Below are 19,651 nucleotides of genomic sequence, written 5' to 3' on the forward strand. Positions count from 1 at the left end.
AACGTAAACAAGGAAGTGAATGATAGGATATAATGACCAATAGTATGTGACTAATATGAGGTGGGCAGTCATAAAAAAGAGGAGCGACCAGATGCGCCAATGAAAATAAGCGGGGCAGTGAGGAGGGGTGGGAGAGGGAAGATGTAAACAAAAAATACAGAGCGCAGCCAATAGAAAGTGGCTGGGAGGTGAAAGGGGCGTGTGGTGTCAGTCTAATCCGTAACATTACATCTATGTGAATAGTGACTTGTAAGAATGAATAATAATGGTAATAATAGTGATAATAGTGATTTACGATGGTGATCACCATCGTAAATCACTATTATCACTATTATTACCATTATTATTCATTCTTACATTTTATTATCCATCTGGCACAATTGTATTAACGTAGTTTTCTTCCTTGCAAGTCACTATTCACATAGATGTAATGTTACGGATTAGACTGACACCACACGCCCCTTTCACCTCCCAGCCACTTTCTATTGGCTGCGCTCTGTATTTTTTGTTTACATCTTCCCTCTCCCACCCCTCCTCACTGCCCCGCTTATTTTCATTGGCGCATCTGGTCGCTCCTCTTTTTTATGACTGCCCACCTCATATTAGTCACATACTATTGGTCATTATATCCTATCATTCACTTCCTTGTTTACGTTCAGCCGCTTTCTATTGGCTGGCGTTGCATTACACTCCGCTTACATCTCTTTCCAATTTTTGCGCTGTAGACTTTTATTGGCGCATCTTGTTACACCTCTCCTGACATCACTGCTTACGTATCAATATTAGTGTTATGGTTATACGCTATTGGCCGATCATCCCCAATATTTAACATTTTGTCTTCTTATTATTAATGGTTGCTATGGGGACATATATAACGGCTTAGTATGTGTACCTTTTGACCATACTATGACAGTTCTCATCATGTCTGTAAGTGGGATCGCGATCGATATGTGTGTTTGCGATCTATACTTGAGTACACTCTCTTAGATGCAGCATAGCCTGACACGTATCTTACTCTTTCGTTATTATGTGTACTATTACTCAGTACACACTTGTATCAGTATCCCAAAACTCCTTCAATAATGATCCCTTATCAATTAGCCTTGGATATTAACTGATAATTAAAATACATAATGCCAGATCTAAAGAGAGTGTCTTTGTCTTTGTTTAGTAGAGACATATACCAATTTGCTCTCCTTTTGAGCGTGCAGAGTATTAACATATTATTTTCATATAGCCAATTAAAATTATGTAATTTTTTTTTTTTTTCTAGATATGTATGTTATTTGTATTTTGTTTTTTGATGTAATATGTTCTGTATAATCAATATTAATGTGGTTTTATTTGTATTTTTAATTAACTTTTGCACCTTGGATCCCCTATTACTGAATGGTATGCTCCCTTAGGGGTGTGGGTTTTTTCTGGTCACTGATTGGTTCCCAACTAGTTTAAATATGGCAGCTTTTAGAATGTTTGTATAGCCTGATGAAACAGTGTGTATCACTGAGAAACGCGTTGCTGTTGTTTTTAATACTGTTGCTTTTAATTTTGCAATTAAACTTTGCATATTTTAACCTTTATTTGCTGCCGATCATCTCTTTTTATCCTTGGGCTTGGGCCTGGGGAACCTATCTTGGTCACTCCCGAGCATTTGGCTGGAACTTTGGTGCACAGTTCCATACCCATTCCTCCTTCTTGGACTTCCCTGGACTCTCCCTGGTGAGACGAGGACCTCCACTTGGGTAAACCCATCCATTGTGGTCGACCGGACGACGTGTGGTTCCGGACTGTTTTTTCTGCACTTTATGTGCGCCGCAATTTGTGAGTAGGATTCTTATTATTATATCGCTGTGTTATATTTATCTCATATGATCTGCACCATGTGGCGCCCTCTATCTAATTTGTTTTAGATTATTTATTTTATGCCAGATTTATCACTCTAAGGAGCTATGGTTATTCAGACTTAATTTGTTCAATATGGAATAATAAATATATAGAAATGTATTGGTTCAAGAACTCGACCTTGTTCAAATTAATTTTTATTATGTGTAATTTTTTTTTTTTTCTCTCCCTCCCATCTTTCTCTCGGACCCCTTTCCTTACAGGTTTACAGATAAGTCTTAAATGATGTGCTTTTATAATCTTATTTGATTTAAATAGTTAATTTAGCATCTTGGAATGTTGGTGGGATCTCCTCTCCACAGAAGCGTAAAAAGATTTTAGCACAACTTAAAAAACATAAAATAAATATTGCCTTTCTCCAAGAAATGCATTTAAAGGATACAGAATTAGTCAAATTAAAAACTGACTGGGTAGGGGAAGTAGTAGGTACCCATTGGGCTCGATTTATCAAACTTTGTTCAAGATCGCTGTTCCGTTCTCCGTCAAGTACTCTGCATATCGCCATCCGATAGGCGCACATGTGCGCCATTATTTATCATAAAAGGGGTCGTATTTCTACGTTACTTTCCAAAGGCGAGATGTGGCGTGATATTGATAAATCTCGCCGTTATTCATATATTTGCGCCATATTTATTATTAAAAATGTCTTAAATTAAAGCGCATATGAGAAATAAATGTGAATTCTCATTGATTACTTTTTAATTTGTATTGTTCAGTTATCAATGTTACAAATTCGATGTGTGCTTTTCAATAAACACAAAATTTATTTATATTTACGATAATCGCTAACAATGTTTTAAAAATTTGAATATAATAATTGTGATCATATTATCACATTCTCTCACATATAAATCTTAAGTTAAATGGTAAGATTAAAATTTAATGTTGAAATAACACAATTTTTTTATATCTACTTTATTATTTGTTGTATCAATGTTTATATTATTTAAGAAAGCACATCAAGATCTCATTCAAAATTGTATTACAAATTATATCTTTGTATTAACTTTTGAACTACTTATCTAAACATGAGTTTATGTATTTCAAATATATAACCCAACCCTTTGATCTAACCCAACTCTTATATTTATATCCACCTCCCCCCTCAGCATTAATATAGGTTTTTTTAGATTAAATAAACACACACACACCTTTAAATTGAAAAATATATGTATTTATTGTAAACCAAAATAAAAGTTATTTTCATATCATAATATTTTTTTTTATTTAAAACTGAAAAGAAATAATTTTTTTCTTTATTGTTCCTAATTAAAAGGATTGATATTTTTCTCTTAAGTTTTGCACTTTTATGTATGTCCTCATCAAATTATTTTCAACTTCCAGCAGGGTATCCAAAATTTCTTTTTTGTTTATAGTTATTTCTTGATCTTCAGGCACTATACCAATGAGAAATAGAAAAATAGTTATGTCATGACTTGAATACATTTCAGTAAAGTATTACAAGATCAATAGTGTTTTAACTAATGCTAACAAGAAACACAGACAAAAGACTAATCTCTTGTTAGAAGGTTTTATCTACACCTCTGTTGTTATTTAAAAGCATGTCATCTTGATAATACTGTGTACACGCACATGCATCTTTTGTTCCACACAATAGTGAAAGCTAAAGATTGTTATGATACAAAAGAACTCACTCCAATCATAAAATTCCGTTACATTGGATGAATTAGATTGCATTTCTTCTTCATGTTCAAGGTTCTGTCCTTCATCTTGAATAGCTGAAAGACATACATAATTATAACAGGAATACTTATGTAATAGAACAATGCTGATTGAAATCCATATCTCTTTTCAATAATTATTCACTAAAACAAAAGTTCTATTTTAGTACAAATAATGACATATAAGGAGTGACTGAATAGACATATGAACCTACATATATTAGTGTCTTGTTGTTGCTCGCTATTTGGTGAATCTTGATTCATATTATTATTTTCCTCTTCAACAATTATATCTTCAATGGCATTTTGGTCTGTATCTTCTTCAATCATGTCTATAATTAATATGATTATAGTCATTAAATAGAATAATTTTATTTATTTGTAAGATATATGTTAAGGAAATCTACCTTCATTGTCAGATTCATCATCAATGATGGGCATTGGCCTTCTGCGACGTTGTCGCCTTTTTTTCTTTTTCCCTTTTTGTAAAAATTTTGAACATATAAATGTTAATATCAATGATGAGTTATCTTAATATTATACATTTTAGTAACTATATTCATACCTGTTGTCATTATAGCCTCAGACTCCAGAAAAACAGTCGGTAGTGGATCACAATCAGCTTCTGGACTGGATGGATTCCATTTTATTGGGCGCAGATAACGGGGCCTTTTTCTATTTTTGACTGTTAAAAATTGAAATACAATTGTATTTATATTGTTAATCGATTGTACAGTACAACATCAGACTGAAACAATTACATTGTTAATACTGTTTCACAAACCGCAATAAATCTAAAATGGATACAAAATTTGCAATTATATTTCTGCACAAAGTTCAAGATAAACAAAGTAACAACTAATGACAGATTACAATAGAGTTAAAAAATTGATACACAACTATTACATAAATACTTACATTTCATAACATAGCTTCTTATTAGGGTCCTTAATTTAGATTGTCTCCGGATTAGATCATTATAACGCTTCAGGCACTGTTTTCTAGTCCTATTATGGCCAGACAGACGTCTGACCCGTCGCACCATCTCTGATAAAATTGGATTTCTTCTATCCTGTTCCAATGTGAATATCCCTTCTTTTTTTTCGGAAAATACTTTTCCATTGTATAGGTGATAATCAGTAATTCACCAATGGAAAACTTCTTGGAACGATTCATCTTCAAATGTATGTATGTATCTCTCTAACCATAAAACTCCACCCAATAACGGAACTAATTGTTATTGTTAGTGCGCATTAAAATATACCCATTTTAAAAATGATTTATTTTTAAAAGAAATAAGTAATCGAGTCGAAACTTCATTATTTATCAATAGTAAAGAAAAAATATTAAACAAGTTACATCTTTTTGTATCAATATAGATTACATGTAAGTTGTTACAAGTGCGCAATAACGTGCACTATATTTCTACAGTCGATAGAAGATAACTGGCAATTGTTGCAATGCGCAATAACTGTGACGATATTTCTACAGTCGATACATTTGTTTTCCTAGTTTAAATTTATTTTTAGGGCTATGTTCGTTGTTACCCCAATTGATACATACAAATAGTTTTGAATTTTAAAAAAGAATGTATATAATAATAAAAACACATCAATTTGAAAAAAATACACATTTGACCAATAGGAATAAAGTAAATTCTAATTGTGCAATCAAATTACAGTTACTAATTTTATTTAAATTATTCAGTAATCTATTCATATAACGCCCCATTTCTGTAACGTTCTGGAACAAAAGTTGTTAGTGATAATTGTTCATTACTTTATTCTGACTTCTAACGAAGACACTATTTTTATTAGCACCATTTTTGGATCTAAATTTGCGATGGCTACTGGACTAGCTGGAAAAACGAAAAGTGGCCGAAGTGTGATGTTTAGTCATCGACAGAACTGTATTCTAGTTGAAGTGGTCATCGAACATTACGATATTATTATCGGATATCAAGCAAAATCTGTCAACCCTCAAAGAAAAAAGGCTATTTGGGAACAAATTAGTCGTGCTGTGTCAGCAGAGGGTAGTTTTCCGAAAGACGTCAGGGCCTGTCGGAAGCGGGTGAATGATATTCGTAAGAATATTAAAAGAAAAGTATGCAAGGAAAAGCAGTTATCAAAAGGAACTGGTGGAGGCCCCGCATATAGGGCTGAACTGCTTGACTACGAACAGATGCTGTATGCCAGGATGGGGGATGCTGTCGTGGTGGGACTTGATGTACCATCAGATACCATGGATTTTCGAGGTAAATATCTAATTGATTGCTATTAAACGAATAGTATAATATATTCTTAACTTATATTTCAAGATTCAGACAGAGCATACCCTGTTAATAATTTTTTTATATGAATATTTTTTATTTTTTTTATTTTAATATGTATTGAACAAAGTATGCTTGTAAGCTTGGAAGCAGGACCATTTTTGGATGAGGACCTGGATACCGCTTGTTAATTGGCTGGCTACATTTAAAAAGAAACCAATCAGCAAGCGCTAAACAGGTGTCACACCCAAAAATGGCCACGCTTCTAAACTTAGATTTTTTGTTTGGGAAATGAGAGATAATCCAAAAAGAAGAAAATATAAAAATTTTAATAGTATTGAATTATAAACATTTTTTGAAATTCAATGCTCTATCAGAATAATGAAATAATAATTTACACTACACTATTTCTTTAACATGTATTTTGTATATTCAGTTTCTCAATATTTAATTTTAATTAAATTTTAATTTGTTTATATCTACTATAGAAGAACATGAACAGGCATTAGAAAATGAATTAGAAAATGCCCAGGTGGACCTACCATCCGAGTCTGAGTTGACTAGTGAACAACCCACAACATCTTCATGTGGTATACCATGCAGGGAAGAAACTACCAGTAAGTACAAGTATATTACAAAAATGATAATATCATTTGTATTAATGAAAAGAATGGACAATGAATATGTATTACTACGTTTCTTACTTTTCGCCATGAAAATTCTGTTTATGTAAAGATATTTAATTTAAAAACATATATATGAATATCAATGTATTTTTGTTACAGGTGTCATGGGATTACTACAAACTATGCAAGATTCGTCAATTACATTATTTGATGGTAATTATTGACCTTTTTTTTTTTTTTTTTAAATTAATTTTATTAATTTTTTAAAATAATTATTTTTTACATTCATAGATGAAATAGAAATCACATTACAACCACTTGTGACTGACACAGTTTGTCAGGAGGATGATGATGATGAGACACAAATAGAGGGACAAACATCAACACAAGTTGAAACACCACATGTAGAGGAATCAGAATGTGAGGAAGAGATTGAGGATGCAGAACAATGCCCGATAGATGAACCGGAGAGACCAAATGAGGTTGAAAGATTAACAGATATGGCATTGTCTTTCAGAAACGAACAAAATGAATTTTTTAAACAAATGATAGAATTGGAAAAACAAAGAAATAATATACTTCAAGAACAATTAACAGTGCAAAAGGAGTATTATCAGAAAAAGTTAGAGTTCTTGAATAGACGACATCCTGATTTCTAATTCTATTCTCCATATATACCTTCAAGTTACGGGTTCTAAAATATTTAACGCACTTATAGCCTTGGTTAATGTTTATTAGAGTTCACTGTTTTGATGTTAATTTTTGTTGTTTAATAAAGTTTTTTATATTAATAAATATTAATAAATAAAAAAAATTTATTCAAAGTAAATAACGAACCATTTTTTTGTTTCAAAATATTCATTTTTTATTCAAAAAGAGAAAAAGATATGTATAAATAACACAACACAACTTTGGTTATAAACTATATAAATTCTATTTTTAATTAAAAAAAAATGTATTTATATATATATATATATATATATATATATATATATATATATATATATATATATATATATAGAGAGAGAGAGAGAGAGAGAGATATATAGATATATAAATAACACAACACAACTTTGGTATCAAACTATGTAATTTCTCTTATATAAAAATAAAATTATATATATATATATATATATATGTATATATATATATATATATATATATACACAATTCTATCAATTTTAATTATTAAATTAAACCAAGGTATTTGAATCCAATCATAAAATTTCCTGAAAAAAAGAAAAAAGATGTAATTAATTATATAGAACAAACAATATTAACATGTTAATACAATTTTATTAAGTAGACTTACATCTAAAAAATCGTTCAATAATTTCAAGACGATTTTCCACTCCAGCTCTTGTGGTATGTCTTGTGACAATTTCATGAGGAACATAAACATCTTCTGGAACATCCTCCAGACACACCTCATCTATATTTAGTTGGGAAATAGCAATATTGTGCATTATGCATGACACCAGAATTATGTCATTACATTTCTCTGGGGAATATTGTAGATCACCACCAGAACGGTCCAACACCCGAAATCTCATTTTCAGTACCCCGAATGTACGCTCAATAGCACTCCTTGTTGACCTGTGAGATTCGTTGAACTTGATTTCTGATCGTGTATGAGGTATTGGTACAGGTGTCAAGAGCCAAGGCCTACAGGGGTACCCGCTGTCACCTTCAAAAATATAAGACAATTACAAATTAGCGACATGTAACAACAGGTTTATGAGGTTAAAATATGACATTTTATAAATAAATATAAAAATTTTAATATTCACCTAATAGCCAACCGTGTGGCATCTCTCCACGTTCAAATGCTGCAAATAAAGCAGACTGCTTTAATATGTGATAATCGTGGCATGACCCTGGAAAACCTGATCTTACTGCCCAAAACCGAAGGTTAGAGTCACATACTGCTTGAACATTGAGAGAGTGGAAGTGTTTCCGATTTCGATATTGCTCCTCCCTTAAAGCTGGTGGTCTAATTGCAATATGTGTGCAATCAATTGCACCTAGGACATTTGGAATGCCGGCAACTTGATAAAAACCAGATTTTACTTGGTGCCATTCATGTACATTCCTTGGCACATATATAAATTTATTTAGATGCTTCAAAATCGCTTTTAACACAGTCCTCAAATGTCTACAAAAAGAAGGCTGACTCATGCCAACCACTGCACTGGACACAGCCTGAAAAGAGCCCGTGGCTAGGAAATGCAAAACTGCCAATAACTTGAGCATTCCAGGTATTGCCCTTGTTCTTCTAGTCTGTGGCTCTAGATCATTCTGTATTAGAACATATAGATTTTGTATGCTCTCCCTGTTTAGGCGAAATCTTTTTTTTATCTGATAATCAGATAATGCCTGTAGTCCACAACGAGGTAGAAAAACTCGTGGAACTCTTTGCCGTCTACGTATTGGCAAAATATGTTCATTTCTTCGATTTTCATGGCCCCTTGCTAAAGAAATTGCAGACAAAATAAGGAAATAATCCATCTTCTTGCGCTGAAAATATGGAGTAAATTAGATGTTCTCCTATCTCTTCATGGAGAACATTAGTAGTCGTATTAGGAGGAGAACTTTAGGCTCTCCAATGGCGCAAAATAATGATAAATATCTATTTTGGAGAGAAATAGGTCGTATTCTTGAATATACACCCTGAAAAGGGCGTTTTAAAGCTTTAATTTGCGCAAATGTGCGCCTAGGCGAGGGACATTGAAGGGCGAGAATTTTGCAGTCGTATTTGCACATTTTTAGGAGTATTTCTTAATGATAAATAGGAGATATATTACGACGGCGTGAATTAAGGCGCAAATTAAGGAGAATATGTTTGATAAATCGAGCCCATTGTACAAATAGGAAAAAAGGAGTAGCATTTCTCTTTCATAAAGATTTACAGTACAAAATTTTAAGAACAGAGGTTGACCGAGAAGAAAGATATCTTATTATATCTAGAGTTAGATGGAATGCCCCTTATATTATGCAATATTTATGGACCTAATAAATTGGATAAGCAATTTTGGATTACTTTACAGTCTAAATTACTACCTAATTTTACAGATAATTTGATCATTGCAGGAGACTTTAACTTAGCTAGATACCCTACACTAGATAGGCTAAAACCTGCACAGAATAGGAATAGTAAACAAGAAGTCAAAATATTTAAAAACTTCTGCAATATACTACATAGTAAAGATATCTGGAGGATTCAAAATCCAGATTTGAGGAAGTTCTCTTGTGAATCTTGTTCATATAAAACGATGTCTAGAATAGATTATTTCTTGGTAAGCGATAAAATACTTGGATTAGAATTAAAGGCTGATATAAAAGAAATTATTATCTCGGATCATGCTATTCTTACTCTTAGTTTTAGAATTCGGAAGCCACAAGAAAATAATTTTGATAGATTTTATTTTCCAAGATATCTTGCTCAAAACGTCCAATTTAAAACATGGCTAAAATTAAAATGGTCAGATTATATTAAGATTAATTCCACATCAGGAATTAAAATAGAAACCTTATGGGAAGCATTCAAGGCAGTAATAAGAGGAGACATTAAAGCCTATCTGGTTATGCAGAAACGCAGTAATTTAAGAAAGGATATAGAACTTGCTAATCACTTACGTAATAGTTATAACACCTATATTAGTGATCCTTCTAATAAATCCTGGGAACTATATAATAAAGTTAAAAAGGAAAGAGAACTTTTTTTAGAACAAAAAGTGGCACAGGAGGACCTTAGAAGACAGTTCTTTTTTTTTAGACACAGTGGTAAAGCAGGAAAACACCTTGCTAATTTAACCAAATCCAAAAAAAAAGAGAGAAATGATTGAAGCCATTAAAACTGAATCTGGTAGAATTACACATTCTAACGAAATACGAGAATATGCATTTGGTTATTTTCGAGATCTGTACTCAGCATCACCAATAAACCCTAAAATTCAGGAGGAATTTTGGGGGAAAATACAGGTTCCATTATTAGATAAGACTAGTCTAGATAAATTGAATATACCTATAACATTATCAGAGGTGACTAACGCTATTAAAGCATCAGCAGCTAATAAGGCTATGGGACCAGATTCCGGCTGAGTTGTACAAAATTCTTTCGGACGAAATTTCTCCATTACTAGTTAACTTGTTTAACCAGTATTTTATTGATAATGTCCCATGTTCTAGATTTTTTGCCTCTTCACTTATCACATTAGTTCTTAAAAAAAAGAAAAACCAGAAGAGATTAGCTCATATAGACCAATATCACTCTTAAATTGTGATTATAAAATATTTATGTCTATTTTAGCATCAAGACTTAAACTTATAATTGGATCTATGATACATAAGGACCAGGTAGGCTTTATGCCAGGGAGGAATTCTACCCGGAACTTACGTAAACTTCAGCTATTACTAAACTCATATTATATTCCAGATAAGGAAAGGGTATACACTAGAAGAAAGGATGCAGCCATTGTTTCAATCGATGCAGAGAAGGCCTTCGACTCCATTACCTGGGACCATTTATTTTTTGCTCTAAAGGAATATGGAGTCGAGGGCCCTTTCTTCCATCTTATACGGTCAATATACAATTCAGCTCGGGCATCGGTCATTATTAATGGAACATCTTCAGAACAATTTCCCCTCCTTAAGGGATCAAGACAAGGGTGCCCATTGTCCCCTTATCTTTTTAATCTGGCCCTAGAGCCCCTTGCGATCCTGTTGAGGAAAGAATTAGATGGGGTTAAACTAGGTAATAGAAGAATAACAACACTCTTATATGCTGATGACTTGTTAGTATTATTAACAAATACAAAAAAAATATACCTTTATTGATACAGATATTACAAGATTTCGGGGCCTTTGCAGGTTATAAGATTAATACATTAAAAACAGAATTTTTTTGGCTAAATAAAAACAAGGACTCATACCACTTATTTCCATTTAAAGAGGCAAAAGACTCCTTTACATATTTAGGGATTAAATTATCTAAAAATTATAAAGAATGGCATGATTTCAATTATCCCCCGGTTTTTCTTAAAATAAAGCGGGATATGGAAAAATGGGCAAAATTTAAACTTACTATAACTGGCAAGATTAATTTAGTTAAAATGCTTCTTTTCCCAAAATTACTCTATTTAATGCAGAACCTTCCAATTCTGATAAAAAAGAAAGATTTAATTGCTTATAGAAGAGCATGTTCACAATTCATATGGAAGGGGAAAAGAAGATCAATAGCGTTTAAAAAAATGTCCCTCTATATAATTGACGGTGGATTCGCGTTACCTGATCTAGAAATATATAATCTCTCGTGTTTATGTAAAATCACAATAGATAAGATGGTTAGTGCGGACTACTATGCCGTGCTTCCAGTGGAAGACATGTTGGTATTTCCATATTCTCTTCCAGCACTTCTCCATACGTTACCTGATAAATGGCCCACTAAAATTAGCCAATTTCCTGTGATTCAGTACGTAATAATGGCTTGGCAGAAAATACTTAAAATACTAGGTATTAATCCAACTTTTTCTAAATATCTACCTATCTATGGTAATCCTAATTTCACTGCAGCATTAGACTCAAAAATCTTTAAAAATTGGACAGTGAAAGGAATTAAAATGGTACATCAATGTATTGACCTAGAAACGAAGATGTGTAAACAGTTTTCTGAACTTAAACAAGACTTTGACATTGAAAATAGAGATTTTTTTGCCTTTTTACAGATACGACATTATATACAAGGAACCATACAGAAAAATATAACATCTGAGTCTTGGAACATATTGGAACCTGCTTTTACTCTATTTAAGGCTGGTAAATACAGTATCTCGACAATATATAAAATAATCATCTCTTCATTTGGCTATGAGAATCTTAAAAAATTAGCTGATATATGGCAGATCCCCCCGAAAAGGTTGCAACAAAGCTTTAATTTAATAGATAGGGTGACAATTTCTTCATCATGGAGAGAAACACATACCAAATTTGTAAATAATGCATATGTTACACCACAGGTTAAAGCTAAATGGGATAAAACAGAGGGACGTTGTCTGAAATGTAAGAGTATAAATGCAGACTTATATCACTGTTTCTGGGGATGTCCTAAAGTGAAATTATTCAGGGAACACAGGTTCTGAGCTCTTTTAACAACTGCGGCCTACAAATCAGTAAAAGAACAATGGGACAATGAAGATGTGATATACCTTTAAATTTGCACATCACAAGTACTTCCTTCCTATTTAAGGAACCACTCTAGCCTCATTCTGGGCCTGAAAATTGAAGTTGTTTCTTCACAGTTCACTCTGTCTCCTGTGAAATAACTTTGCTCTTAGACTTTACTAAGTCTTTCAGGTCCTTAAGCTCATTTCTTACTATATGCACTGCATATTCTGTTGCTGCCTTTACTCTCTACCGGAACCAGCCTCCCAGATTACTACGCTTACCGGAACTTCTTACTACAGACGCCAAAGTCGCGCTCACACTGAGCGGTCACCGGAGCTCAATCTGCCTGCCTGTCAGCTCCTCTTTGCTCTCTCATACCCACGCTGTCTCAACCTCCCCGGTTACAAGCTAAGTACCGCTCTCCACGCACAAATACTTACCTTGTTATTTTTGCATCAATCCTATATACGATTGCCTTTTTGTATATTAACCTGTCATCTGGAAAAGTACTTTTGATACGTATTTGGGATATATGAGAGTGTGTTTGGACTGTATATATTTTATTGATTGCTTGTGTGAGTGCGTGAAAACCTTGCTTATACATAAAAGCAACAACTTTACCCAGGATATTATTGAACTGCCATTTGAGTGATTTAACCCATTTATTACTCTCATTTTCTCTGTGGTTCTCCTTGTTATATCATTCTTATATCAGTGCCTATCCACATTTTCTTATGTGTTATTGCAAGATATAATTTCATGTATATTAAATCAATTACTAAACTAATGCCTCACCTTATATAACAAGTTGAACAAGTGATTTCTTCTTGCTTATTATAAGAAAAGAGCAACAAAACCTTTATTTTTGTCATAGATTTGTATTCACCATTTAGAGTGATTGTGAATATCACAGAATTTTCAGGCCTATAAAATATAGGACATAACCACTAATAATAAATATGGATCCCAGTGAAATAAAGAATGAAATCACTAATATCAATCAAAAATTGGAATACTTAGCAAGGGCTTTAACTGAATTACAAACAGAAAACAAGGCACTTAAAACACTAGTAAAAGAATGTTTACCTGTGAAAAGTTTAGAAACACCTGAACCACATATTAATTACCCACAAACCTTCACTGGTAAACGAAGTGAATATAGAGATTTTAAAAATGCTTGTAATTTACTTTTCTCACTTAGGCCTAAGACTTATCATTCTGAAAGAATCAAAGTGTGCACCACTATCTCTTTCCTCCAGGGGGAGCCCCGCTCATGGGCTAATAGATTTTTTGAGAATAACCATCCAATACTTGATTCTTTGGAAGAATTTTTTCTAGCAATGACATCCTTATATGAGGACTCTCACACTCAGATCACCGCGGAAACAAAACTAAGATCTTTGAAACAAGGAAAAAGGAACGTAGAAGAATACATCACTGAGTTCCAAATGTGGATTGATGATTCTAAGTGGAATGAAATAAGCTTAAAGAACCAATTCAGATTGGGACTTTCTGAAGCGTTAAAAGATGAGTTGTCCCGCTTGGAGATGCCTGAGTCTTTAAACGGTCTCATAAAATTGAGCACAACTCTGGATCGTAGACTACGCGAAAGGAAGGCTGAAAGGGCTTCTTTTGATGGAACACCGCGACGTTCATATCATTACACTGCAACCCAGGAAAAGGGTACATCAAATCAAACTCCAATGGAAATTGGAGCTATAAGGGGACCCCTTACACCCGAAGAAAAGGCCAGACGTAAATCTGAAAACCTTTGTTTATATTGTGGGCAAAAGGAACATTCCGTCTCAAACTGCCCAAATCTTCTAAGACAAAAAAAGGGTAAGATGCATATAAAACATAATATTTTACTCCTTGCTCAAAACCCTCAACTGACTGTTGATCTTTCTTTACAGTGGGATCAGAAAAACATACGATCTAAAGCGTTGATCGATTCTGGGGCAGCCGGAAATTATATTGATATTTCTTTTGTTAAATTAAATAAAATCCCTATTGTTTGCAAGGCACAACCAGTATCTGTTAAACTCATTGACGGCACACACATACAAAATGGTCCTATTACACATCAAACAATACCACTTTTAGTGACTACTGATAAAGGCCATACTGAATATCTGTCCTTTGATTTAATCACTATCCATATGCATACTCTTATTCTAGGATTTTCTTGGCTAAACAAACATAATCCCAGCATTGACTGGTCAAGCACACAGGTAACTTTAGAATCACCATTCTGTTTAAATACCTGTTATCCTTTTCAGCTAATTTCTACCATAGAAAAAGAACTACCAGAAATTTATCAGGATCTGGCAGAGGTGTTTGACTTAAAAGAAGCAGAAAATCTCCCTCCTCATAGGGAGTTTGACTGCCCTATTGATATAATACCAGGGTCTCAAATACCTCACGGTAAAATATACCCATTATCACAAGAAGAGTTAACTTATTTACGCTCTTATCTCGACGACAACCTCCGAAAGGGTTTTATATCACATTCAACATCACCAGCATCAGCTGGAATGTTTCTAGTACGTAATAAAGACGGTACTATAAGACCTATCATTGATTATAGAGCTTTAAATGAAATAACTATTAAAAACAGATACCCTCTACCACTTATACCTGAATTACTAGAACGATTGAATGAAGCAACTATCTATTCCAAACTTGACCTTAAGGGGGCTTATAACCTCATACGTATGAAAGAAGGTCACGAATGGAAAACCGCCTTTAGAACCCGCTACGGGCTTTTCCAATATAATGTGATGCCGTTTGGTCTGAGCAATGCTCCCGCAACCTTTCAGCATTTTATTAATGAAATATTCCATGATCTCATGGACATTTGTGTTATCATATACTTAGATGACATCTTGATATATTCCAAAACTCCCTCTGAACACGAAAAGCATGTAAGATGGGTACTTACTCGTCTTAAGGAACACAAATTATACGCAAAGTTAGAAAAATGCGTGTTCCATGTTTCTAAGATAAAATTCTTAGGTTATATACTCACTCCTAATAAAATACAAATGGATCCTGAAAAGATTTCTGCTATTATTGATTGGCCTATTCCCACCACTGTAAAATCACTGCAACGCTTCATTGGTTTCGCCAATTTTTACCGAAAGTTTATTAAAAAAATTTCTTCAATAGTCAGACCACTAACCCAATTAACCAGGGTTAATCAAAAATTCAAGTGGTCTGACAAAGCACAAGAAACCTTTGATACTCTTAAAGAACTATTCACTACTGCTCCAATACTTTCGCTCCCCAATTTTGAAGCTCAATTCCAACTCGAAGTGGATGCCTCAAACACTGGCATAGGAGCAGTACTTTCTCAAAAGCAAGGTGATGATGGTGAAATTCACCCAATCGCTTTTTTCTCCAGAACATTAACTAGTGCTGAAGTTAACTATAGTGTGGGTGATAAGGAACTTCTGGCTATAAAGAGTGCTCTAGAACAATGGAGACACCTCTTAGAAGGATGAAAACTTCCCTTCATAATATTTACTGACCATAAGAACCTTGAATACTTGAAGAAGAACAAAACTTTGACAGCCAGACAAGCAAGATGGTCTTTATTCTTAGACCGCTTTAACTTCATCATCACCTACAAACCAGGAACTCAAAATACGAAAGCTGATTTATCTAGAATATCAGAAACTTCACCCCATGATCCACCTAATTATACTATCTCACCTGAAAAGTTCATTGGTGTCCTCACACCTATAGAACAAGAAGTACATAATGCCTTAAAAGAAGATACAATACCTCACCAGTATTGTTCCAAAGACCCTCAAACCGTCCTATACTATCATAACAATCAATTATATGTACCCGAGAGTATCAGATCATCAGTCCTCTCACATACCCATGATGATATCATTTCTGGACATCCGGGAATCCAAAAAACCATTGACCTCACCAGACGTAATTTCTGGTGGCCAGGCATGAATAAATACATCTATGAATATGTATCCGGGTGTGAGAATTGTGCTTGAAACAAATTAGTTCACAAAAGACCAATTGGTTTACTCACACCTCTGCCTATTCCGGATAAACCATGGAGTACCATAGCAATGGATTTCATTGTTGAATTACCTCTTTCACAACAAAATAACACGATCATGGTAATAGTGGATCATTTAACCAGACTAGCACATTTCATCCCTCTCAAGGGATTACCCACAGCTATAACAACTGCTAGAGTTTTTCTTGACCAAGTAGTTAGATTACATGGACTACCGACCAACATAGTTACAGACAGGGGAACCCAGTTTACATCCTCTTTCTGGAGATCTCTATGTAAACTGTTAAAGATTGACCATCGTTATACGACTGCTTTCCATCCCCAGACAAATGGACTAACAGAGAGACTGAATCAGACCATAGAGCAATTCTTACGTTGTTATATATCACATCTTCAAGATGACTGGTCAGTTTATCTCCCCATGGCTGAATTCACATATAACAATTCATTAAGCGCCTCTATCAAAACCTCCCCCTTTCATGCGACATATGGTTTTCACCCTAACACCATATCTCTTTCTAGTAAAACAGTAAATTCCCCTGTAGCTACAGAATTTACATCCAATCTCCAAGAAAGACTAAATGTCCTGAAGTTACATCTGAAGGAAGCAAAAAACTATCAAAAAAGATATTATGATCTAACTCATAGACAAGGCCCTGATTACAAGATTGGGGACTTAGTACTCCTTTCAACTAGGAATCTCAAACTTCATGTTCCAAGCAAAAAACTTGCTAATCAGTTTTGGGTCCTTTCCCAATTGAACAAGTGATCAATTCCAATGTGGTAAAACTTAAATTGCCTACAGATTATAAAATTCATCCATCTTTTCATATCTCTTTGTTGAAACCATATCCTGTCAAAGTTCGCACTTCTGACTCACCCCCACCTCCTGTTATGGTGGATAACCAGGAGGAATTTGAGGTAGAATCCATACTTGACTCTAGGATAAATAGACATAAATTGGAATATCTCATTAAATGGAAAGGTTACGGCCCAGAAGATAACTCCTGGCTCATTCATTCAGCTGTTCATTCACCCCAGTTGGTCAGGGCTTTCCATAGGAAATACCCCCTCAAACCGCATCTGGAATCCCCAGGGGTGATTCCCTGAGGGGGTGGACATGTGATATACCTTTAAATTTGCACATCACAAGTACTTCCTTCCTATTTAAGGAACCACTCTAGCCTCATTCTGGGCCTGAAAATTGAAGTTGTTTCTTCACAGTTCACTCTGTCTCCTGTGAAATAACTTTGCTCTTAGACTTTACTAAGTCTTTCAGGTCCTTAAGCTCATTTCTTACTATATGCGCTGCATATTCTGTTGCTGCCTTTACTCTCTACCGGAACCAGCCTCCCAGATTACTACGCTTACCGGAACTTCTTACTACAGACGCCGAAGTCGCGCTCACACTGAGCGGTCACCGGAGCTCAATCTGCCTGCCTGTCAGCTCCTCTTTGCTCTCTCATACCCACGCTGTCTCAACCTCCCCGGTTACAAGCTAAGTAACGCTCTCCACGCACAAATACTTACCTTGTTATTTTTGCATCAATCCTATATACGATTGCCTTTTTGTATATTAACCTGTCATCTGGAAAAGTACTTTTGATACGTATTTGGGATATATGAGAGTGTGTTTGGACTGTATATATTTTATTGATTGCTTGTGTGAGTGCGTGAAAACCTTGCTTATACATAAAAGCAACAACTTTACCCAGGATATTATTGAACTGCCATTTGAGTGATTTAACCAATTTATTACTCTCATTTTCTCTGTGGTTCTCCTTGTTATATCATTCTTATATCAGTGCCTATCCACATTTTCTTATGTGTTATTGCAAGATAAAATTTCATGTATATTAAATCAATTACTAAACTAATGCCTCACCTTATATAACAAGTTGAACAAGTGATTTCTTCTTGCTTATTATAAGAAAGAGCAACAAAACCTTTATTTTTGTCATAGATTTGTCTTCACCATTTAGAGTGATTGTGAATATCACAGAAGAACTGTCTCATAGTTTTATTCATATGTTTAGATTTAAGGGACATCAAAGTAATTGTCGTTCCTTTCGTAATTACAAATCCAATTCATCTTGGAGACCCAGTCAGTCCTGGAGCAAGGGGAAACAATCTAAGAAACTCTCAGCAGAGTCTAAATCAGCATGATGGGTCGGCCCTCGGTCCGGAGTCAGATCATGTGGGGGCAGACTTTCCCTGTTTTTTCAGGAGTGGTTTACGAGATGTCCCAGATCCATTGGCTGTGGGTATTGTTTCTCAGGGTTACAAGATAGAATTCAATTTTCTCCCTCCCAGGGGCAGGTTTTCACCTCTCAAGGTTATCTGCAGATCAGGTAAAAAGAGAGGCATTATTGAACTGCGTTCAGGATCTTTTCTCTCTGGGAATGATTGTTCCAGTTCCAGTAAAGGAACAGGGTCTATGATTCTATTCAAATCAGTTTGTAGTTCCCAAGAAAGAGGGAACTTATCATCCCATTTTAGACCTAAAGTGTCTCAACAGGTTTCTCAGGGTGCCGTCGTTCAAAATGGAGACCATTCGGCCCATTCTTCCTTTGGTTCAGGAAGGTCAGTTCATGACGACCATAGATCTAAAGGATGCTTATCTTCATGTTCCTATTCACAGGGAGCATCACAAATTTCTGAGATTCGCTTTTCTAGACAAACACTTTCAGTTTGTGGCTCTTCCGTTTGGCCTTACAACAGCTCCCAGAATTTTCTCAAAAGTTCTGGGGACTCTCTTGGCAGTGATCAGGTCTCGGGGAATTGCAGTGGCACCTTACTTAGACAACATTCTGGTTCAGGCACCATCTTCTTAACTAGCAAGCTCTCATACAGAGATCTTGTTATCTTTTCTACATCCTCACGGATGGAAAATGAATCTGGGAAAGAGATGCCTTGTTCCAGCTACAAGGGTGGTGTTCTTAGGGACTATAATAGATTCCCTATC

General features: G+C 34.5%; 1 long non-coding RNA gene across 1 annotated transcript; it reads left to right on the forward strand.

The window, feature by feature from the left end:
* Window positions 1-6,309: 6,309 nt before the first annotated feature.
* On the forward strand, window positions 6,310-6,917 carry LOC128651885 (uncharacterized). The gene is made up of 3 exons (XR_008401209.1): window positions 6,310-6,470; window positions 6,639-6,692; window positions 6,771-6,917. It is a non-coding gene; the product is annotated as an uncharacterized LOC128651885 (long non-coding RNA).
* Window positions 6,918-19,651: the final 12,734 nt, after the last annotated feature.

The sequence above is a fragment of the Bombina bombina genome, chromosome 3 (genome assembly GCF_027579735.1).
Source record: "Bombina bombina isolate aBomBom1 chromosome 3, aBomBom1.pri, whole genome shotgun sequence".
Classification (NCBI taxonomy): Eukaryota; Metazoa; Chordata; class Amphibia; order Anura; family Bombinatoridae; genus Bombina; species Bombina bombina.